The sequence below is a fragment of the Macaca thibetana genome, chromosome 4 (genome assembly GCF_024542745.1).
Source record: "Macaca thibetana thibetana isolate TM-01 chromosome 4, ASM2454274v1, whole genome shotgun sequence".
NCBI classification, from domain to species: Eukaryota; Metazoa; Chordata; class Mammalia; order Primates; family Cercopithecidae; genus Macaca; species Macaca thibetana.
In genome coordinates, this window is record NC_065581.1 from 28,246,932 (window position 1) to 28,272,246 (window position 25,315).

At 37.7% G+C, this 25,315-nt stretch overlaps 2 long non-coding RNA genes and 2 other non-coding genes across 4 annotated transcripts in view; 1 reads left to right on the forward strand and 3 right to left on the reverse strand.

Moving 5' to 3' along the window:
• Nucleotides 1–3,406, forward strand: part of LOC126953196 (uncharacterized) — a 75,496-nt gene extending 72,090 nt beyond the window's left edge. Inside the window, exon 6 of the long non-coding RNA XR_007725149.1 lies at nt 3,236–3,406. This is a non-coding gene — a long non-coding RNA (uncharacterized LOC126953196). The remainder of the gene's footprint in view (nt 1–3,235) is intronic.
• LOC126953197 (uncharacterized) overlaps nt 1–25,315 on the reverse strand; it is a 46,094-nt gene that overhangs the window by 15,491 nt on the left and 5,288 nt on the right. The gene's annotated exons all lie outside the window — the stretch shown is intronic.
• On the reverse strand, nt 10,186–10,259 carry TRNAT-UGU (transfer RNA threonine (anticodon UGU)). The gene has a single exon. It is a non-coding gene; the product is annotated as a tRNA-Thr (tRNA).
• On the reverse strand, nt 14,305–14,386 carry TRNAL-AAG (transfer RNA leucine (anticodon AAG)). Its single transcript has one exon. It is a non-coding gene; the product is annotated as a tRNA-Leu (tRNA).

Sequence of the window (25,315 nt, forward strand, 5' to 3'; positions counted from 1 at the left end):
GCTGACCAGCACTGATTGTCTGGCACTCCCTAGTGAGATGAACCCAGTACCTCAGTTGAAAATGCAGAAATCACCCGTCTTCTGTGTTGCTGGCACTGGGAGCTAGAGACTGGAGCTGTTCCTATTTGGCCATCTTGCTCCAGGTCCCAAAATTTTGTTTTTATAAACTAATATCTTATATTTAGGATACATTTGGGAGGGGTATGATATGAGTCAGTGATTCAGTTTTATTTGCATTTTTCTGCATGAATACTCAATTGTCTCACATTTGTTATCGAATAATTCGTTTTTCTTCACTAATCCTCAGGCCCATTTATTTACAAATAAAAGTATTTTTCCTCTTGGTTCTTTGTTCTATTCTGTTTGTCTAGTTGTCCATATATGACTACAGTTGAACAAGGGTATATCAAGAGGCAACTAAGTGAACCATCTGAGCTTCATATGTATTCCACCCTGACCTCACTATGTAAAAACAGCTCTACCTTCTCTTGTCTTCTGATCCCTGGACACAAGGATCTCAAAATGCCTAGGTGGCAGTTGTAGCTTTTACTTCAATGGGCTTCTTGCTATACTCCCTGGCAAGAGTGGACTGCCTTTGAGACTAGAAGTCTAACTTTGCCAAACTCAGAATTGTGGGGATAGGAAGCACAAATCCCCAAGTGGTCCTCTGGAAGTAATGATTAATGGGGCCACTCCTGCTTCCACATTTTGGTTCCTGGACTCACATTTTCTTCCTATTGGAGACACAGCACCATTTAGGAGCTCTAATTCAGTAGTACATACGTTGCATCCTGGAGAATGCCATATTACCTCTGAGCTGGTGCTGCAGCTGTGCCTTCAGCAAGCCTGTTAAACTCTCTGTCAGACCAGGTGCTTCTAGATAATGTGGTTTGGAATAGGACCAGTGAGTCCCATCATTATGGGCTTACTGGAAGTGGGTCTCCTCGCCAGTTTGTATGATCACACACTAGCTTTTGTGAGATTTCATGCATATGAACCCAAATATCCCTAAATAGTAGCCCTGACTGGGGCTATATGAACAAGAATGTTAAACCCATACCAGGAATAGGTATCTATTCCTGTGAGATTAATCCCTGGCCTGCCTATGGTAGAATGGGTCTATTATTATCAACCTGCCAAGTGGCTGGTTGGTTTCCTTGAGGAATAGAGCCATTGAAAGTCTTAGCATTGGTATCTGTTGCTGGCACTTTGGACCTTTACAGGCAGCACCTGTTATTTCTGCTTCAGTAAATGGGAGTTTATTCTGTTGCACTCTTGTGTAGTCTTTATCTCTGCCACCTTGGCCACTCCATTCACATGCTCATTATGCTAGTTATGTGTCTGCTGGTTGTTATGATAATTGCAGTCCCTTCCTTGATTGCTGGTGTTTAAGCTGTACCTTCTTACTTCACATCCCCATTGCCAGCCAATGGGGAGTTCTAGAACAAAGGTTTCTCACTAAAGAAATCCCAGGTATGTGAAAAGTTGGCAGGCCCTGGTATCTCCACCATCTTCAATCTTTGGTTTAGAGCTCCCTGGCATGAGGTTGGCCTCAGATAGAATGCTGTAGCGGATCTCAAAGGTTGTTACCGTTAGACACTGTTAGGTGACACACTCTAACTAAAGGAAGATCTGAGCTATACACTGCTACAGGGGCAGCTAAATTGTGAGTGTTGACTTCAGCAGTGAATTGGCCAGACCAATTAACCAAGCAGTGCTGGACAGGTGCTGGCAGACCTTATGGTCTATGATTATAGTGTACCTTGGAGGTTTACAGACAGCCACATGGCGGTCTAAGTCCATGATGCCAAGAAGGACACATTCAGTACAGGCTAGCCAGTGAACTACATAGGCCTGGGCCATACAGGCTATTTAAGTGATGTTCTTGTTGGGACCCCCTAAATTGAATAGCATTTGAGGTACTGTTGTGGTGGTGAAACAGAGATCTAAGAAGGAAAGACTGGTGAGAAAGAAATGCATAGGACTATGAAGTTGGGAATCTAGTTGAGAGACCAGAATAATAGCAATATTTCCCAACAATGTGAACATGTAGAAGGTCAAGAGGACACAGTAGAAAAGAAAATCCAGCCATGGATATTTGATAAATCCCATAAGAATGAAATCCTCTGGGAAACTTTCATTCAAGTGCTTCACTGAATTTTGATGACACCAACCTGCTAAAAAAAACAAGTAAGATAAGAGTGATTTTTTAAAAGTTCTGAGTTGGTAGAAGTTCTGAAGACAGAACTTTTTCTAGGAAAAAATAGTTTTAGTAGGGAGAGATGAGACACACCCTCAATAGAAATCATAACAATAATAGTGAATAATGAATGAATGAATGTAATAATTATTATAATTAACATTATGAGGTAATATTTGAAAAGCTCTTTCAGTAAAGAAAGTGGTTTCACATTTTTCCCCCAACTCAAAACCATGTGTGATAGGTTAGTAGACTTTAGTTGTTATGGTTTTTATGTCTGACTAAAGAAACCAGTGGAAAGTGGGCTGCAAATTCTCCCAGATGCCTGGCACTTACTATGTTACAGTAAACATCATTGAACTTGTTTTCTCATTTTCAAAGAACTGATTATGATACATGTTTGTCAGGATTGTTGGGTCAATTAAATAAGATTGACCTGGAATATGGTAGATGTTCAATAATGCTAACTCTTCCTTTCCCTGAAATAAGAGGGTAAGTGAATGTTCATGAATAGGTACAAAAATGTTGATGTATGTATAGATGGACATCCCTCTCAATTCAGGTCTGTGTGTAACACTGTACTTAAAGCTGGAGTTCCGCAAATATGATTCACTTGCTTCAAAATCACTTGGAGTGCATATTAAAAATTCACATTTCTGGGCCCTTAACAAAACAAGAATTAAAACCTCTGGGGGTAAACCTCAAGAAACTGTTTTTAACTCGTTCACTAGGTGACTCAAACATACATTTAAGCTAGAGAATCCCTGCATTACAGCATCATACTGTTTTTTAAATTGTAGAACTAAAGTTCAATTCCCAGTGGGGCCAATTATTTATTTCCTTAAGGACTAAAACTCTTTTTTGAAGACTAAGGGCATATAAGCAAATATAAATTACTATTATTACAATTAAGTAATATTTAGAAAATCATTTGTAAAATAGATAAAATGCTGGGTTCCCTAGAATCAACAATAAATTCTATCAAAGTTCAAAAAATGCCTTTAAGAATTGATAACATTTTTGTTGCCCTCCCAGCCAGAAAAAGAGAGGACAAGGAAGAGCTTCAGCAAAGATGTCACAAAGAAAGGTCTTGGAAAACCAAGGATACTGATCTGTCTGAGGCTGGAGGGTTTCTGATGGAAAGTGATGGATGATAAATTGCAGAATGAGTAAAGAAAAGCTGAAAGGTCATGCTGAAGAATTTGAATAAACTTTATGAGTCCTTGTGCAAAGTATTATGTCTACATTTTATATTTATGTGGATAAAGTAATAATCGTATTAAGAACAACTACTTATTTAGAGTCTATTATGTGCTACATATTTGGCAGATATTTTCTATTTTTAAAGTTAGTCTGCAAAATATCTCATTATCTATTTACTAAATCACCCAGCTAGAAAGTAGTTACATCTAGTGTTTAGTAGAGATGGAACCCAATGTATGTGTGGTATCAAAGACTATGCACTTTCAATTTGGTAAGTAGAAATCAGATATATGTACTGGTTTCCACACTGGACAATCAGTTCCATGGTTAAAGATAGGATATTCGTTTTGAGAAATTCTAGTTAAGTACTCAGTCCTTCAGAATGTTTTCTACTACAATACAAAATCAAATAATAAAAATTGAGTAGAGTTGGAAAAAGCTTTTGATAGAAATAAAAAATAAGCTTTTCAACATTATAGGATGAAAATTAAATAACTCAGCAAATTTCATCTTTTGCTTTGGCACCCAAAATGGCCAAGAACTAAACTCAAATTCAAGTACTCTCTTGGACCTACATTTGATGTTATCATGGTTTACCCATCTATTATACAGCTCTTGTTTTCATGTTTCGAATAGCTCCTTTTGTAACAATCAGGAAAGACTAGGTTATGCTGAGGTAACAAGTTAACTCAAATTCTGTGTGGCTTAAAACCACAAAGATTTGTTTTTTGCTCATGCCACATATCCACTGAGAGTTGGCTGGGGCCCCTGGTCAACATCATTCTCACTCTGAGATCACTGTGATGAAGCAGCTTTTCTGGAAACATCGCTGACCCCCATAGCAGAACAAAAGAGAACTCCGGAGTATTTCATATTGGCAATTAAATACCTGCAGAATGGAAGTAGTAGACATTCTTTCATTCACAACTCATTGCCAGAATTAGTCACATGGGCTCTCTCAAATACAACGGGGACAGAAAGTGCACTACTACCATGAGCCCGGAAGGCTGGTAGACAGAGGTATTTGCTGAACAACACTACAACTATTATATATTGTTTATGTAATTTTATTGTCTGAAATTTTTTTTGTAATTAGTCAGAAATAATTCAAAAGTGAAAATTGGGGGGGGAACCCTCTTTTTCAGCTTTGAGGATTAAAACAGTCCTAGGACTGAAGTCCATTATTTCATGTTTGCAAGGAAAGAAATTGCACGCATACACTATAGGACCAAGTTATTAAATTGTCTCTCTTACATCACTAGTATACATACATCTGTCATATATAACACCTTTTCTTTTTCTATCATGCCACTTATATGAAGCATTTAGAGGGAATCAGCTTGATATTCTTAACATAACCATAAAGTTTTTGTTTGTTTTAAAAGATATATTAATTTATTTAATAGTTAGTTAAAAGGTCAAACTGTGTAATAGGTGTTAAGGATTAGAAGCCCACTATCTCAGGGAGACTGATATGTAAACAGATAATTGCACTCCAGTAGTGTAAAGAGCTATGGTAGAATAATATGTAAAGGAGAATGACAGTAAACTAAAAAGGCACCTTGACTACATGTGATTTATTTGTTGTTTATTCACTTACACACTGTGATAAGCGTTGAAGATACAGTGGTGAAAAGGATATTTATAATCACTGCAATCATGGAATTGCACTAGGAAATGTAGGCACTAAATAAATACTAAAAATAGGCTTTGTACAGGTGTCTCACACCTGTAATCCCAGCACTTTGGGAAGTCGAGGTGGGAGTTTGAGACCAGCCTGGACAACATAGCAAAACCCCTGTCTCAAAAAGAAATAAAAAATAATAACAAATACACACTAAATATAAAAGTAACAAATTCTATGACTGATGAAATACAGAGTGCTATGGAAGCAGTCATATTTCAGAAAAGACCTACAATATGCCAGGGCTTCCTATGTTCTGGGAATACAATAAACAAGACCAGTTTCCTATCCTCAGAGATACTTTGCTGAGAGAAGTTTTCCTGGGAAAAATATCATTTATCTAATACTAAAGAATATGAAGGCAGTAAGTACATAACAACAGGGTGAAGAGAGTTAAAAACAGAGAAAAATAGCATATGTGAAGGTCTGAAGGTGGAATGCTGTGTCTGGTTAAAGTAACTGCTATGAGTTTGTGACCTCGTTTCAGAGACTTGACTGTATCAAGCAGGAGAGGAGCTCAGAATAAGTGATTTGAAGAGGAAACACCATAGAAACTAACTCTGGAAGACAAGCAGATTTCTTCTGTGGTACTTGGAATGAGTGATATGATTGTCCACATTAAGATAGAAGAAAATAATCTTGCCTTTTAAAAACATACATTTAAATATGTCAATTAGGAAGTAAGAGTACTTCGGTTAAATATAAAATAGTGGAAGATTTGTGGCAAGAAGATTGCTGTAACATATGTGCTGAGTCTTTCTGAATCACTCCATTAAAAAGGCATAACAATTAGGATAAAAAACCAAATGAACAAAAACCCACCAGCAATAACGTCAACAAAATGAGGTAATTAAGTATTCTCACAAACTCTCAAATATGACTGAGTAGGAACTACTCAACAACAGATGCAAGGTACAACAACTGTAAGAGAGGAAATGAGGAGAAAGAAAATGAACTTCTGATGGCCCTCAGAACTGGAAAATCCAGAAATTAGTAATGGGCATTCGCCTACTAAAAGGAGGAGAGGGCTCCACCTGAGAATAGAAGCTCAGCAAATTGATCTAATGACAGTGGCTAAAAGGGAGAGTTTTTACAGGTTCTTTTTCATAAGTAAGTGCAAGGAGACCAGAGGAAGGCCAGATATACTGAGGTTGTCTGGGCCCTGTGAACCCTTGAAATGAAGGAACTTTCTATAATAAAAACCCACACCATGACAGGGTGCAGGGGCTCATGCCTGTAATCCCAGCACTTTGGGAGGCTGAGGTTGGCAGATCACTTGAGGCAGGAGTTCTAGACCAGCCTGGCCAACATGGCGAAACCCCGTCTCTACTAAAATACAAAAATTAGCCAGGAGTGGTGGCCCACACTTGTAATCCCAGGTAAGCAGGAGAAGCGCTTGAACCAGAGAGGCTGAGGCTTCAGTGAACCGAGATAGTGCCATTGCACTCCAGCCTGGGCAACAGAGAGAGGCTCTATCTCAAAAAACAAAACAATCCCACATTCACATTAAACAACTAAGAACAAAGAAAAAAGAAGTGAAAGTAGACCTAAACAAATGGATATTCGTTCTATGTTCTTGGATTGGTCATCATAAATATATCACTTTTCTTTATAAATTTATATAAATTATATTACATTTATAAATTTAATCCAAAATCAGTAAATAAAAAGTACTGCTCATTTAGTCGCAGAAACGTAAAGAGAGCCCAACAATCTTCTAGAGTTGGGGAGTTAGCATTCAAGGAAGCCAAAGTAACTAAAATTCACAGGCAAAGTACGAAGGGGAAGAGGGCTACTGACAGGGAGAGTTCTGAAGATCTGCAGAGGGTTCTTTGGCAATTAGAAAGACTTTTAGTTGGGTTCTGTGTCCCTTGACATACCATCATCATCATGTTGTTTTTCAGCACTTTCATAGTTTCTGGCACTACAAGATTATCCAGGCTTATCTTGTATATTTCCTCCCCAGTCCTACCATTCACAACTTCTCCAAGGAGCCCTGGTTCCTTTTATTAGAAAATTGTTTTAGAAACCAAGATCTGGGCACTAGGTGTCCTTATTGCTAATGGGATATTGTTGCCTTTAGGCCCTCTCAGCTGACAGACCAACAAAATACATGCTTGTGTGTTTTATGTGTACATAATATATATACATATTATATACATACAAATATCTATAAATCTATATATCTGTTTGTATCTATATTAAGCTAAATTTGAGTTCATACTGATATTTCCAATTCCAATCCATTACCACCTGGATCATTCCAGCCTTCTTCCCTTGCTTCTCTGTAATTCACTCCCAAAGTGAGAAGCCTGGCTCTCACCATCTAGCATTCATTTATTTAATTGTTCAATTCCAGTATCCATGTAGAGGGGTTTCAGAATTGTTAATCCATACTTTCCTGGTAAATGACTTAATCAACTAGAGTACAATGTTATGTACAGTTCTTTTTGACTTTAATCTTGCAGACTCTACTAATTTCCAAAGTTACTTAGTTCAGCAGCTTTCCACTCTACTTCCTTCAATGAAGTTGTTTTATAGATTTGAAACACAGTTATATTCTTTTGTCACAGTACAAGTTCCATTCTGGGATGCTGATAGGAGAATCTTTTTAATAGGTGATGTATAAGCAAACCGTTTGCTACCAAGGTCTATTATTTTGGTTACTTTTTCAGCAAGTTCCAGCATATATCTAGTTTTGGGGCAAATAATTTGTGATTATTAGTAAGTTTTGAAGTATTGAGACTATTGTATGCAGCTTTTTAAATATGTTAGGTCAACTATTCCATTTTATGTAAACATCGTTATAACTGTATAAGAAAACAGTTGTGGCCGGGTGCAGTGGTTCATGCCTGTAATCCCAGCACTTTGGGAGGCCAAGGCGGGTGGATCACAAGGTCAGGAGATGGAGACCATCCTGGCTAACACGGTGAAACCCCGTCTCCACCAAAAAAAAAAAAAAAAAAGTACAAAAAAAAAGAAAGCAAACAGTTGCAAACTCATGTGTGGATTGCCTACTGTGTTTTTGGATAAATAAAAACTATGAAAGTGGTCCCTATGATCATACTCAGCCAGAATCTATTACATTTTGATGTGCTACAATTATTTTCTGAATACACAGTGTTCCACTGTCAATGGCAGTTGTTTGATGTTTTCTTCATTGTTTTTGTATTCTATGAATAATTTACTAACCAGATGCAGTCTTTTGACAGCAGTTTGAGATTCAGAAATTTCACAAAAAGCAAATAAAACAGAAGCATAATTCTATCTATTAAACAGATATATTGCTAAACTTAGAAATGCTTTAAGGTGTTTCTAAATATCCAAATACTTGGTGGCCATAATCAAAAGCACACTGACTGCACCAAAATGAATATTTATTGAACAAACTTTTTGTGCTTAGGATAATTTAATTCAGAGAAGAGCTTTTAGGTATGGAATTTAATCATGATGATCCTGATTTTTATTATTGTGTAAATTTCTATATGTTTGCTACCTCAACTAGAATATATGAGGCCAACATTTTCATGCACTCTTTCTTAAATATTTTATTTAACTGTTGATCTATTTCCCTAATTATTTTTAAATTCTGTATTGCTTCTGTACATGTATGAATAGAAAAAAAGGATAGATTTTGTTTACTTGCTAGTAGAAGTTAGTAAATTGTTAAGCTTTGGGATTTCTATCATAAAATGAAATAAGATCTTAAAGTGTGGTTTGAAGAACTAAACACTTGGCCCCAAAAATGTTTGTTCAAATAATAATAATGCTGACCCTTACTGAATGCATTTTTGTTAAACAGTAATTTATTTGTATTTATTCTTGAAAATGTTCTTATAGCAATTCCATTATCATTAAAGAAACAAGGGAAGTGAAGCCCAGTGAAGTTATGTAGTTTGCCTAAACTACATAGTTATTAAAGAGGACAGCTGAGGGTTGTACCCAGGCATTCTGATGTGACTTCGAATGGATCCCTGTCCAGGGTCGGAATCTAACGAGGGGCAGCATGTAATAGGGTGCAGCAAAGGTAAAGCTGAAAGTCAATTAACTATTTAAGGATGTTACCTAGGGTTGTTAGAATAACATGGCGATGAGAGTCATCCTGTGATCACTTCTCATAAAAGATAAAGGAAAACAAAAAATAGATCCGCTAGTGGCTTATAAGAAGGGCAGAGAAATCTTTTTGGCTTCTACTCATACACTCCTCATCTTCTTTGTTTGCTTAATTTTTCTCCATAGAATTCACCACAATCTGACATAATATTTATGTTATGTTTTTATCTATTCATTATCTTCCATACTCTTCTAGAAGATAAGGTCCATGAGGGTAAGAATTTGTTGGGGTGGAGGGATGGTGAGGGGTTGGCATTTATTAAACTGTCCTACCCCTGGCTTTGGAGCAGTACCTTGCACATACAAGGCAGTCAATACATCTGTGTTGAATTAATGGCCAAAATAATGAGATATGCAAACACATGCAAATGAAACTAATCCAGTAAGGTTGGCCCTTATTAGCTTTGGATGTTTGAAAATTTTCCTTAATTTGCTCTATTCCTTCAGCACTTTTGTTCCAGCCCCAGAGATGCACCAGCCTCTGGCAAATACAGCTTCTAACTGGCCGTCACTATAAAGTATTCCTAGTTCATTTTATAAGAGGGTTAACAGGGCTTTAAAAATTATTTTCCTCCTGTTCTCTTCAAAAGGCAAGTAGGACCCTGCAACTATGCTAATTTCCCATCTGTTTTATGATAGACTTACTACTTTATGGTAGTATATTAATTTATATGAACTCTTCTGAAATCAGCTATAGAGTTGGACGTTCCTGGATTCTAGAGATGAGACAATCTACATCTATATAGGTTTTGAATCTGTGCATACACAGAGAAACTCAATAAATATTTGTTGGAAAAAAAGATCTGCCGGAATTTAATTCAAAACTTCACAGGGTTCTCATTTTCTTCTTTGAGCTTGGGAATATTGCCTTCACATAATCCATAATTGATTGCATTAGAGCTGGCAGTACACTGAGTACAGTGGAGAATTCAGGTACAGTACAGGTTAACGAAGAACTGGCTTTCTAGTGAAAATCAAAACTTCAAGGCCCTACTGGGATTCGAACCCAGGATCTCCTGTTTACAAGACAGGCGCTTTAACCAACTAAGCCATAGAGCCCACAGGTGCAAGCAACTTGCCTATAGAATCTATTCCTGCCTTTAAGTAAAATATTCTTGGCGTAACTCGTCTCTACGCTCTACCACAGCTTGCGGTGAGAAAAGGGGCAAACTCCAAAAATACGTTTTGCTTACTTAGTTGCACTGCGGAACTAACACAAACGAAAAAGTTTTCGGGCAACTTAAATATTGGAACCGTTCATGCTTCAATTAGTCCAAGGATAACTACACGTAAAAGTCAAGGCTACTCACTTTTTCCAAATGTGATAAAGTTTCCTAAAATTAAATTTTGCAGGTACTACTTTTTATCATTTTAATGATTCGTCGTTCGAATGTCCTAAGGGGAATCTCTAACAAAGGAACTCCACAAGAGACTCGTAGACTACCTAGTTGGGCATATGGTGTTCTGACAGTCATTTGCACTCAGGAGGCAGCTATTTGGAGGGCAGAGGACCGGAGCGTCAACCCCTTCCCAATGTGAGCATCACTCTAGAGATTGTCTTCAGGGCTTATTTTTCTTTAGACTTGATCTCAGCTCGCTCTTACAACCAGTCAGGTTCTATTTTATAATATCTTAGTTCTCTGGGCTGCACTTGGCAAGACAGGGGAGTCAGTCTGAATGTGTCTCTGGGTTAGCAAAGGTTAATACATTTAAGGCTGATTAAAGGAAACATCTGAACGTTCTCTGGAATCTCAATCTTTTTTCCAAAATGAATTATTTGAGCAATTAATTCTGAAGTTTCTACCATGATTTATAATTATAGAGCTCAGGGTGAAAATCAGAAATCACCTTCATTTCTTTGCCACAAAAGCAATAAGGAATATTATCCTGGGATTTTCATTGGAATTCCTTTGGATCGCTAGATAAATTTTAGGGAGAACTGGTAAACTTTTAATCCATACATATGGCATAACACTCCATTTATTCTTTTATTAAATTTATTCCTATAAATTTGATGTTTACGTTATCATAATTTATACTTTAAAATTTTTATTTCTACTTTTTTTTTTTTTTTTTGAGACAAGGTCTCACTCTGTCACCCAGGCTGGAGTGCAATGGTGCGATCTTGGCTCACTACAACCTCCGCCTCCCAGGTTCAAACGATTCTCGTGCCTCAGCCTCCCGAGTAGCTGGGATTACAGGGTCATGCCACCACGCCCAGCTAAATTTGTTGTAGTTTTTGGTAGAGACGGAGTTTCACCATGTTGGCCAGGCCGGTCTCGAACTCCTAACCTCAAGTGATCTGCCCGCGTTGGTCTCCCACAGTGTTAGGATTACAGGCGTGAGCCACGGCGCCCAGTTTACAACTGGTGTTTAAAAGTATAATTCATTTTTATACTTACCCTGTATAAAGACACCTTATTAAATTTAATTATTAATTCTAATAGTTTGTAGATTATTTTGAATCTTCCACAGACACAATTTTAATAAAGGATTAAATTTATGGGACAGATTTTAAAAATAAAGGAATTCATTTTCATTTCTTTCTGTTGCCTGAAATGAGGTTGACAGGAGACACAATAGAATCTGTTGTCACCAGTCAGTGCAACTAATTTAATAATAAAAGCTTAAAATAGCTACAACTTTGTATTACTTTTAGAAAATTAAAAATAACAAATATTTATATTTATAAAAACATTAACAGGGATTGGTAATATGTTTGAGGCTAATTCTGCTGCTTCATAAATAGAATAGTAAACAACAGACACACTGACTTCCCACACTTGAATCTTCTGTCAATATATGCCTTGGTAAATGACATGCTCAGGAATTATGAGAGAGTGAATAAACCACTGTTAGGCCTCCCATATATATATTTTTTTTTTTCCAATGGGAGCACCCAAAAGTTGAGGGAAAAAATGGGGTTTTTTTTGGTAATTATTGGCAACTCAAACCAAAAGAAATAGACAGATTATTCAAAACATATGTTGTGCTAATTGGACAGCCACTTAGGAAAAGAAAAGCTTCAAGCTATGAAACTAAAATAAATTCCAAATACAGGCAAATTGTAAAAGTAAAGAATGAAAAAAAAACCCACCATTATAATTACTAGAAATGCCAAGACAGAAATTTTATATAACTTTGGTACAGAAAACTAATTTTTTACACAAAACTCAGAGACAATAAGAGTTTAACATAATTCACTGCATTAAACAACATTTTAAAAATTCCACTGGGATGTACCTCATCCCCTCAAAAAAGGCATAAACAAAGTGACAAAACATCAAGTAAAACTGGCGGGAAAATATTTGTAACTTATGTTTTAAAGAGTTAATTTTCTTCATTTCTACCTGTTGCCTGAGATAAGGTTGACAGCAGACACAACATAATCTGTTGTCGCCAGTTGGTGTAACCTATTTAATACTAAAAGCAGTATAGAGGTAAGAAGTAAAGGAAGTTTAAAAATGAAACTATAGAAATATAGTGAGGTAATGTCTTTAACCTATCAGATTGGCAAACAACAGCAAAACAAAAACATTTGTTTGTGGTAGTGCTGCTGAACAGCACTTAAAGATGTTGAATTAGTTTTCTGTAGCTTCTGTAACAAATCACAGTACCACAAACTTGGTGGCCTAAAATAAGTGACTTCTTTTCTCACATTTCTGGAGGCCAAAAGTCCAAAATCAGTATCACCGGTCTGAAATCAAGGTGTTGGCAGGGCTGTGCTCCCTCCAGAGGCTCTAGGGAAGAATATGTCCTTGCCTTTTCCCAGCCTCTGGTGACTGCCCACATTCCTTGGCTTGTGGTGGCATCACTCCTATCTGTGTCCCTGTGGTCACATTGCCTTCTCCTATTCTGTCACTGTATAATCTCCCTGTACCTCTCTCTATTAAAGGCATTTGTGATGGTATTTGAGCTCCACTTGGATAATCCAGGATAATTTCCTTATCTTTAACGTATTCTCCAAAGACCCCATTTTTGGGGTTCTGTGCAAAATAAGGTAATATTCAGAGATTCTAGGAATTAGAATGTGAATATCATATCTTTTGGGGCATTTTTCATTCAGTCACAGGCATTGACATCCTTATTCCTCCATCTACAAACTATTCGATTTAGATGACCGTGGTTATGTGATTAATTGGTTACAACTCCAATTTTCTTTTCTGTAAAATGTGGACTATATGAACTTCCTTACATATTATTGAGATTATTATATGACTCAATATATGTTAAGAATTTATGACAATATCTGGGGCTTAGTTGGAGCTAAATGACTGATAATTGTCATTATTACAATGTTCTGTGCTGGTCATGGTGTTGAGGAAACAGGTTCTTTCTGGGTCCTACAGGAGAATAAATTTGTAATATTTAGGGAAGGAGAATGAGGCAAGAGCCACCAAAATCATCATCACACACATATGTTTTGATTTAGCGATTGCACTCTTAGAAAGTTTTCTAATCCCATGCATCTATTAAATGTGGCTATACATGTTAATTTATTGCAATGTTATTTATATTGTTAAAAATGACTGCTGAAATAAATTCAGATACATTCATAAAACTGAATGCTATGCAGACAAAACAAAGAGGGAAGAGGCTCTTTCTTTGTTGACATGGAAATTACTGCAACATACATAGAGTGAAAAAGGCAAGGTGTAATAGAATGGGTTTGGAAAGCATATTTATAGTGGAAAAAAAAAAACCCAATAGTGTTTCTATTGGCTTGTATATGCAAAGAATATGCCTTGAATAGAACTCCATATTTTAATATGGCTGGTTGCCCAAGGGGCCAGAATTGGGTGTCTGGCAGGATGGGGTGGGTACACAAATAGACTATCATTATGTATGTACTCTTAAATTTTTGTAATTTTGAATCATGTGAGTTGTACTTTTTGTATGAACATTTTTAAAACATAAAAAGGAACATACTCCCTTGGACATGAAGTCTTATATATGACTGATGGCAGTCTGATTTTACAGCTACTATTTGGTTTTCAACCTACCATTATCAGGATTAAACACCTACCTTGCGCTGGCAGTGGAAAATGTTTCTTTTGCAAACCTCAATGAGCTTTAGATACCCATAGTCATTTTGCAATAAGTTTGGCAGCGGTGGGATTCGAACCTACGCCCCCGAAGAGACTGGAGCCTTAATCCAGCGCCTTAGACCGCTCGGCCACGCTACCACACCTGTATGCTCTTGGAGCTCATCTTAATGATTTAAGAGACACAAGACTATTCTGCGTGTTACTACTTTCTTCTCAGAGCATTTCTATACAAATGATTCCGTAGCGGTCTCAACCACCGACAAAATCTGTAAATAGGTTCCTTGTCCCAGTCCCTTGTCTTGCATCTGAGATTTGCATGTGCTTTCCGTCCTGTTTCTAATACCTGAGAGTAAAGGGACAGGAAACCAGTGCCTAATATCCAACAAATCTCAAGAGAATCGGTTCTTAAGAACATGATTAGAAATCACCGCCTAAGCCGACGCAGCACGGGGACTCTGAGGACTCAGATCGAATCTCCAGTTTGTCAGCTGCGTTTGGGGATCTGGAACAAGATGTTATTTTTAATGTTCGCAACCAGAAAACAGAGGAGCTCTCATCCCGATCCACCCGGAACTCGCGTCTTGGTTTGTGTGTCTGTGCGTGATTTCCTCTTGTGAAAGGGGTGGAAAGAACTATGCAAACAGACCTGCTTTTTTTGCTAAATGTGTTCATGACCTTAGTTTTTAAAGTTCAGGGCGAGGACCAGTTTGTATTTGGTGCGGAGCATCACATCCTCTCCGGACCCTAAGAGGATGTGTGGCCTGCTCACTTCAAGCCCACAAACGCCATCTGGGCTGGCACTCCGACCTCTTCTCCCCTGCTGCAGCCCCAACGCCGCTCATCTTCTTATTTAGTCTCACCTGTCCCGTTAGATGTTGCCCTTTTTTAAACGACCCCCAGTTGGACTATTTCAAATGCCAGCAGCTCCACTTAATAGCTGCAGGGTCATTGGCAAGGCACTTAAGCTCACTGGATCTCACTTTCCTCATATGTAAAACCAAGCCAATAAAACTTGCCTTTAAAAATTATAGCAGAATGTTTTGATACAATGGATTTGGGGGACTCAGGGGAAAGGGTGGGAGAGGGGTGAGGGATAAAAGATCACATATTGGGTACAATGTACACTACTCTGGTGACAAATGCACCAGAGTCTCAGAAATCACCACTAAATAACCTATTCATATAGCCAAACACCACCCATTTTCCCCAAAACCTATTGAAATAAAAGAAAGAGTTAAAAAAAAATAGCAGAATTTTTATTTTTAGCAAATGCATGTAAATTGCTTAAAACAGCACCTGGCTCATAATAAGCACTCAGTATAGTTCACTATCAGTATTTGTATTACTTATTAGCATTCACTGAACAATTTTTTATATCAAGTACTCAGTCTCATGAATGACACAGTGAGATATCTCATTTCACAGGTAATGAAGTTTTTTAAAGTAACATATTTACAAGAGAGTCGAGTGAATTATTTTTCCTAAATTAAGATGGCACATGGAAAATTTACACCTCAACCCTACAACTTCAAACACTGGACAATTTTCACTTTCTCAGATTGCTTTATCTTGTATATTGTTTCTCCCTTCTCAATCATTTCACCTCATCTCTTCCCCCTTGTCTCACCTCTATTTATGCTATTCTGGAGCTCAGGACCTGTGAAGATCCTTCAGGTGACAAGGTTAGGGACATTGATTTTAAGGAGAACTTTGGCAGGCAAGGAGGTGTAGCTTCAGACCCAGGCAAGCCTGCAGCTATGATTTCATTAGAGTTTATCTGCTTTCTGTGTCAGTCATTGCTTTCTGGCTGGGAGTCTTCAGGCTGTAGACCCAGCTCAGTCCCCTTGCGTCTGTATGTCACCTTCTAGTAACATCTTTACACATGTTGTGGTGGGGGGTAGTGTGCAATCTAATGAAGTCTAACATCTCCCAGCAGAAAGTGGTGTTTAAGGCACAGTGGGAAAATCCACTGTGTTGTACATTTATTTAATCAAGGGGAAAGTCCCGAGATGATTTTTGTAAGTCATATGACATACTTGGAAGGACAGTAAACACATGACATAGCATACATTCTCATTTTACACTCTATTTTGAAAATCTAACTTTTCAGAAAGTTCACATAAACTTGAGAGAGTATAATTAATGGATTTGCTAAGCCAGTTAGGAGTGCCTTCTTAGCACAGGAGGCAGCACATCAGTCTCATAATATGAAGGTCCTGAGCTTGAACCTCAGGGAAAGCATGGTGATTTTGTAATTTCCATATCCTTCTGCTTGAGAAAGAAAAATCCCACCCATTAAGCTTGGATTCCTGCATCACTGACAGACAACATGACTGAAAAATGAGGCTGCAGTCCCTCAAGAACCCTACCAACTTCCTTTGTGAGTTAGATGCTATTTTAATGCACTGACTGCAGTATTATACAATACCACAGTCTGTACCAAATACCATAAATCTTTATTAGTTGCCTTTGGCAGCCGTTGGAAATTACCATGAATTTAGTGGCTTAAAATAACACAAATGCATTATCTTAAATTTCCGGAGGTCAGAAGTTTAAAATGGGTCTTAGGGAGATAATCAATGTGTGACACAGTTGCTTTCCTTCTGGAGGTTCTAGGGAAGAATCCATTCCTTGCCACATTGCTTGACTCACGGCTGCATCACTGATCTCTGCTTCTGCTGTTACATCTTCTCTAACTCTGGGGAGTCTCATGCAGCCTGGTCGATGTGTCTGTTTGGTGATGGGGAGTGCAAACTCAATATCACCCGATTGGCGCAGTTTGAGAAAACTAACCACAACCCGGTGTTGCGGCTTTAGTTTTGCCTTCACCCAATGACAGAACCAGCAGGACAGAGATCGAGATAAACCTATCCCATTCTTAGTTTGCTTTGATAGGAACAAGAGGGCTGTATTCCCTACTGTGGGAGGCTTCCCCAAGAGGAAGACCCCTCTAGAAAACTGTCCATGAAGTCATAACTGTCTTGCGTGTGAAGGCAATAGACAGGTGGAAATAGGATCCTGCTCCCCGACAAGATGTGGACAACATGGTCCTGTCCCAGTGACCTTGAAGGCTTTTATGAGACAAGATCCTCCTCAAAGGCAGGTCCTCCTGCCCTGTCATAAATGGACCAAAGGGCCCCACCCATAGCATATGAGCAACTGCCTGCCATGGATCATGGTGTCACTCCTGAAGCCCTCCAATGCTATCGGCTTACCTCTACCCTTGTGAGAAGTCGGAATTCTTGTCTTTAAAACCTCAGTGTCCAGAAACCCCATAAACATCTGAACCCCCACTCCTTTCTCCCCTTCAACCCTTGTTGGTATGTAGAGTCACTCCACCACAGCAAAAACCAGGAGACTGTGGCCCCACCCCTAATTATTCTTCCTGGAGGGAGTAAAGTCAGGACACATGCAAGAAGAGAGGTTCTCCACCCCAATGGTGGCCACATTTTGACTAAGAGTGGATGAGGACCCTCTGTCCAATGTGCTGAACTCTGTGAGGTACTGATGGCTGTGTAGGCCACTACAACAGCAACTCCCTGCTACTTATTTATAGACTCATGGGCTGTTATAAATGGGCCAGCCATATGGTCCAGTGACGGTTGGACGGATAATTGAACAGCCAGGCCAACATGGTGAAATCAAAGGAAATATGGAGAGATATTCCCTTTGAATGGTTAGGAGGACTCAATATTATCAAGGTGTCAGTTTTTCCCAATTTGATCTATAGAGACAACATAATCCCAATCAACATCTCAGCCAGTTATTTGTGGATATTGACAAATAGATCATAAAGTGTATACGGAAAGGCAAAAGATGCAGAATAACTACACAACATTAATGAAGAACAAAATTGAAATATTGGAGAAACACATCTGCCATGTGTTCAGATATCCATTCAGACTCTAATCTGACCAAGGCACTTTCTTCACAGCCCAGATAATGCAGCAATGGGCATGTTCCTATGGTGTACAATGAACTTGATCTTCTCTATCACTTCCAGGCACCCAGAGTAGGAGGGGTGGTGTTAAAGCACTAGAATGAATAACTCAAGCAACAACTACAAAAGGACCATCAGGAAGGACAACTCAACGAAGGGTGGTACTCCTGCTTACTGAAAGTATTTGGGCCTTAAATAGTGCCCTCCAATGAAAGGGAAACATGGCATTGCAACGCATGCTGGGCAATGTTGACTTTGGAAGTGTGGTTGCCTGACGTGGCTACGCCCGAGGAATCCCAATCTCAGTATATCCAACCATTGTGTTTGGAGGTCAAGCCTGCAGGGAGCCACAGTTGAGCCACTGCACTCCAGCCTGGGTGACAGAGTGAGACCCTGTCTCAAAAAAACAAGCAAGCAATAACAACAAAAACAAACAAAAAAACCAGAACAATCTATGCAGTAGATTGACATCCTGGACTATTGCTTCTGGTGGTAGACTGTGTTACATTGTTTGTTATCCTCCATCCAGTGACAATGGTATTTCTCTCATTCATTTAAGTATTCTTTAATTCCTCTCAGTTATCTTTTATAGTTTTTCAGTGTGCAGGTCTTGCACACATTTTTTAACTTACCTTTAAGTATTTCATAATTCTGAAGCTCATGTAAAAGGTATCTTTTTGTTTTAAAAATCCAATTTTTCTTTCCTTTGAATGTTTCACTAACTTAGGATTCTTGGAGTTTAATCCCAGGAATGTCCTGCTTGGTCATGATGTGTTATTTTATAAATGATTGAATTTGATTTGCTAAATTTTTAAGGATTTTTTTCTTCTTATGAGGAACACGGGTTTGCAGTTTCATTCCTTTTATGGCTTTGTCTGGTTTTGGTATTAGGGTAACGCTGGCCTGATAAGTGAGTTCAGATGTGTGGCCTCCTCTTTTGCTTTCTGAAATAAGTTGTGTAAAATTGATATTATTTATTGCTTAAATAGTTGGTAGAATTTACTTGAAACCATCTGGGCCAGATTTTATTTCTTTGTAAGACTGTTATAAAGCATGGATTTCATTTATTTAATCGATGTAGGGCTATTTAGATTATCTATTTCTTCTTGAATACACTTTGTGTCTTTCAAGGAGTTTTTCCATTTCATCCATTGTCAAAGTTATTGGTGAAATACATTCAGAACATTTTCTTGTGTCCTTTTATTATTTGCAGAAGCTCTAGTGATATCTACTCCTTCATTTGTTTCTTTTTCTTTCTCTTTTAATACATAATTTTTTTACTTTTTAAATGTAGAGATGGGGTCTCGCTATGTTGCCCAGGCTGGTCTTGAATTCCTAAGCTCAAACAATCCTCCTGCCTCAGCTTCCCAAAGTGTTAGGTGTGAACCACCATGCCCAGCCTACTCTCACTTGTCATATGTGTGTCTCTTCTCTCTTTTTTCCTGAAGAGTATGGCTAGAAATTTATCAATTTTGTTAATCTTTCCAACAAACCAGCTTTTGATGTTATTGTTTTTCCTTATTGTTTTTCAGTTTTCTATTTCATTGGCATTTACTCTTTATTATTTTCCTCTTCTGCCTGCTTTGGATTTAATTTGCTCATCTTTTTTACTAAGTTTCTAAGATAGAAGATGAGAACATTGATTAGAAATATTTCTTCCTTTCTAATATGTTTAATGCTAAAATTATCCCACTAAGCATGGTTTTTGCTGCATCCCACAAATTTTGATATGTTGTATTTTCAGTTTTATTCAGTTTAAAGTATTTTCTAATCTCTCTGTGATTTCTTCTTCGACTTGTGGGTTATTAGAACTCCGTGGTTTAATCTCCAGATATGTGTGGCTTTCTCAAATATCTCCAAATGTTATTGATGTTCAGCTGTGTACAAGAAAAAAACTCTCTGTGATTTTAATCCTTTCAATGATTATACATCTATATATATATACATATATACACACACAGACAGTGAAAGAATATATATATATATATGGATTTGTGCAATCATGCAGATAAAGATATGGACTTCATAGCTTTAAAACATGTCTGAACTTTTTCTTTTTTGCAACTCCTCCCATCAAATTATATTTTATGTCAGTTTTCCTTACACCTACATGGACTTTGGTGGCTGCCTCCATTAATAGAATGAGCAAACACAGTGCTATACAACTTTTAAAGTCTAGGTTAGAAAAGGTTTTGCAGCATCTACCATTTTCTCTTGGGGCACTTGCACCAGCAGTCTTCAGCCATCAGCTACCATCTTGTTGTTCCACATCCTTGGCAGCATTTGGTGTTGTCAATGTCTTGAATTTTAGTTATTTTAGTAGGTGTGTAATGGTATCACATTGTTGCTTTAATTTGCAATTCCATAATTACATGTGATTTGGGGCATATTTTCATATGCTTAGTGGCTATCTGTATATCTTATATCTGTTTAGATCTGCCTATTTCTTACATTGAGTTGTTTTCTTATAGTTGAGCTTTAAAAATTCTTTGTGTAATTTGCATACCAGTCCTTTATCTGATATGTGTCTTGCTAATATTTTCTCACAGCCTGTGGCTTGCCTTTTCGTTTTCTTACTTGTCGTCTGCAGAGCAGATGTTTTGAATTTTAATGAAGCTCAACTTATCAATTTTTTCTTTTTTTTTTTTTTTTTTTTTTTTTTTTTTTGAGACGGAGTCTTGCTCTGCCGCCCAGGCTGGGGTGCAGTGGCCGGATCTCAGCTCACTGCAAGCTCCGCCTCCCAGGTTTATGCCATTCTCCTGCCTCAGCCTCCCGAGTAGCTGGGACTACAGGCGCCCGCCACCTCACCCGGCTACTTTTTTGTATTTTTTAGTAGAGACGGGGTTTCACCGTGTTAGCCAGGATGGTCTCGATCTCCTGACCTCGTGATCCGCCCGTCTCGGCCTCCCAAAGTGCTGGGATTACAGGCTTGAGCCACTGCGCCCGGCCAATTTTTTTCTTTATTGAAGATGTTTTTGACATTGTATGTAAGAAGCTGTTGCCAAACTCAAAGTTACCTTGATTTTCTTCTATGTTATCTTCTATGAGTTTTATAGTTTTGCATTTTATATTTAGGTCTGTGATCTTCTTTGAGTTTTGTGAAAGATGTAAAGTCTGTGTCTAGATTCATTTTTTGTGTGTAGATGTCCAGTTGTTCCAGCCCCATTTGTTGAAAGTACTATCCTTTCTCCACTGAATTGCCTGTGCTCCTTTGTCAAAGATCAGTTGACTATATTTGTGTGGGCCTATTTCTGGACTCTCTATATTCTAGTCCATTGATTTATGTATCTTTTCTTTGACTAATATCACACTGTCTTTATTTATTTATTTATTTTTTGAGACGGAGTCTCGCTCTGTTGTCCAGGCTGGAGTGCAGTGGCACAATCTCGACTCACTGCAACCTCCGCCTACCAGGTTCAAGCAATTCTCCTGTCTCAGCCTTCCGAGTAGCTGGGATTACAAGTGTGTGTCACCAGGCCTGACTAATACTTTCATGTTTAGTAGAGATGGGGTGTGCCACCAGGCCCAACTAATTTTTTTATTTTTAGGAGAGATGCGGTTTTGCCATGTTGATTTCATTCATCTGGAGTTTTGTAGATTACCACATGCAGGTATGGCATATATTTTGTTAGATTTATATCTAAGTATTTCTTTTCTGGTGCTAACATAAATGGTATTGTGTATTAAATTTCATATTCCAGTTGTTCATTGCTGGCATATATGAAAATAATGGACTTTTGTATATTAACCTTGTATCCTGCAGCCTTGCTATAGACTCATATTACTTTCAGGAGTTTTTGTTAACTCGGATTTTCTACATAGATAATCATGTTATCTGTGAATAAAGATAGTTTATTTCTTCCTTCCCAATCTGTGTATCTTTGATGTTGTTTCCTTGTCTTATTGCATTAGCTAAAACTTCTAGTACAATGCTAAATAGGAATAGTGAGAGTGAAGACTCTCACATTGTTCCTAATCTTAGCAGGAAAGAAACTAGTTTCTCACTATTAAGTATGTTGTTGGTTGTGGCATTTTTTGTAGATGTGCTTTATTAAGTTGAGGAAGTTCCCCTCTATTCCTAGTTTAGTAGAGTTTTTGTTATGAATTGGCATTGAATTTTGTCAAATGCTTTTTCTGCACCTATTGATATAATCATATGATTTTTCTTCTTTAGCCTTTTGATGTAATAAATTGCCTTGATTTTTGAAGGTTGAACCAGCCTTGCATACCTGGAATGAATCCCAATTGGTTCTGGTGTATCATTCTTTTTATGCCTTGTTGGATTAGATTTGCTAATGTTTTGTTGAGAAATTTTGCATCTATATTGATGAGAGAGATTGGTCAGTAGTTTTCCTTTCTTGTAATGTCTTCATCTGGTTTTGATGTTAGGGTAATTCTGGCCTCATAGAAAGAGTTAGGAAGTATTTTCTCTGCTTTTATTTTCTGGAAGATATATTAGAATATTGGTATAATTTCTTTCTTTAATATTTGGTAGATTTCATCAGTGAAAGCTGAGCTGTTTCTTCTATTGCTTCAGTTTCTTTAGTAGATATAAACCTAACTGGATTATTTATTTCTTCTCATGTTAGTTTTGGTAGACCATATCTTTCAAGGAATTGGTCTATTTCAACTAGGTTATCAAATTTGTGGGCACAGAGTTGTTCATAAAATTATTTTATTATTGTCTTAATGTTCACAGACTCATAGTGGCCTCTCCTTCACTTCTGATATTAGTAATTTGTGCCTTCTTGTTTGTTTTTATTAGTTACCTGGCTAGAGGTTGATCAATTTTTCTGAATTTTTGTAAGTAACCAGCTTGCAGTATTGTGAATTTTCTCTATTAATTCTGTTTTTTATTTCATTGATTTCTGCTCTAATATTTATTTCTTTTCTTCTGTTTACTTTAAGTTTAATTTATTCTTCTTTTTCTGGTAGCTTAACGTGCAACCTTAAATTACTGATTCTAGATCTTTCTTCTTTTCTAATATGTGCATCCAATGCTATAAATTTCCCTCCAAACACTGCTTTTACTTCATCTCACAAATGATTGATAAGTTGTGTTTTCATTTTAATTAAGAAATGTTTTTAAAATTTATCTTGAAACTTCTTTAACCTATCTGTTATTTAGAAGTATATTGTTTAATCTGTAAGTATTTTGTACTTTTCTAGTTATCTTTTCATTACTGATTTCTAGTTTAATTCAATTGTTGTTTGGTAGCATATTTTGTATGATTTCTTTTCTTTTAAATTTGCTAAAATGTGTTTTATGGTCCAGAATGTAGTCCACCTTGGTGAATGTGAGCTTGAGAAGAATGTGTATTCTGATGTTGTTGGATGAAGTATTTTATAGATGTCAATTATTTACAGTTGATTGGTGGTGCTGTTCTGTTGAACTGTGTCCTTACTGATTTTCTGCCTGCTGGGTCTGTCAATTACTGATTGAGGGTTGTTGAAGTCTTTCCAGCTCTAATAGTCGATTCGTCTCTCTCTCTCTCTTTTTTTTATTTTTTTATTTTTTTGAGACGGAGTCTAGCTCTGTCCCAGACTGCAGTGCAGTGGCGCGATCTCTGCTCACTGCAACTTCCGCCTCCCGGGTTCAAGCGATTCTCCTGTCGAGGCCTCCGGAGTAGCTGGGACTATATAGGCTCCCGCCACCACGCCTGGCTAACTTTTTGTATTTTTAGTAGAGACGGGGTTTCACCGTGTTAGCTAGGGTGGTCTCCATCTCCTGGTCTCGTGATCCACCCGCCTCGGCCTCCCAAGTGCTGGAATTACAAGCGTGAGCCACTGCGCCAGGCTTGTTTTGTTTTGTTTTGTTTTGTTTTGTTTTGTTTTGGCAGTCTCGCTGTGTCATCCAGACTGGAGTTCAGTGGTGCCTGGCCTCAAGTGATTCTCCCAAGGTAGACTTCCAAAGTGCTGGGATTACAGGTATGAGTCACTGTGCCCAGCCTATATTTCTAGTTTTGTCATTTTTAGTGGTTGTTTTTGTATTTGCTATATACACTTACAACTAATTCAACTCCGTTTTCGAATTACCCTACACCACTACACAGGTATTAATAAGTCTTCCCAGTTCCTCCCTCTGGCCCCTTATGACCTTATTGTCATTCATTTCACAGCATCTGTAAGCTATATCATTGAAACATTGTTGATATTATTTTGAACAAACTGTTACCTGTTAGGTCAATTAAGAATAAGAAAACTAAAATGTTTTATTTTACTTTCTCTAATTCTCCTTTAACACTCTTCCTTTCTTTATGTAGATCCAAGTTTCTGACCTGTATCATTTCCTTCTTTCTCAAGAATTTTTATCATTTCTCACAAGGCAGATCTTCTGAGTACAAATTCCCTCAATTTTTGTTTCTCTGAGAAAGTCTTTATTTCTCCTTCATTTTTGAAGGATAATTTCATAGAAATACTGTATTATATGTCTTTTTATTTGAAGAATATTTCTATTTGCTACATCATACCCACGGAACTAATAATTTAAAGACTTACAAGACTTACACTGTAGGTCTTATTTTTTTAAAGCTGTTATCTCATGCACTAGATGGTCATAACTTGAGGGCTCATACTCAGTTATAATGTATAGGTACTTTACTGAATACCTTACAGGGTCTTGCACCTTGTAAATTTCAATAATGAAGATAAATCCTGAGTAATGACTTTCAAATGGAATTTGCTTTTCTGATTCAAAGCAAAAAAGACACTGAAAGAAAACAGAAAGGTCAATCAGCCACCAATTTGTTTGGTACCTCTCACATTCTCCACACTGGATGTTCAAAGTTTTCATTTTCAGGATCTGATGCACAGTGTGAATGCCTTCCTCATGTGTAAAGCTCTTGGGCTGAACTTTTCCATGTGAAAACTTTGTTCAATTGATTGAATATGGAGAATTAGTAAAAGGAATTTATTAAATTATTATCATTTGAGACAGTCTCACTCTGTCACCTAGGCTGTAGTGCAGTGCGATGTTGGCTCACTGCAACCTTCACCCACCCAGGTTCAAGCGATCCTCCCACCTCAGCCTCCCCAGTACCTGAGACCACAGGCATGCATCACCATGCCTGGCTAACTTTTGTATTTTTGATAGAGAGGGGTTTTTGCCATGTTGCCTAAGCTGGTCT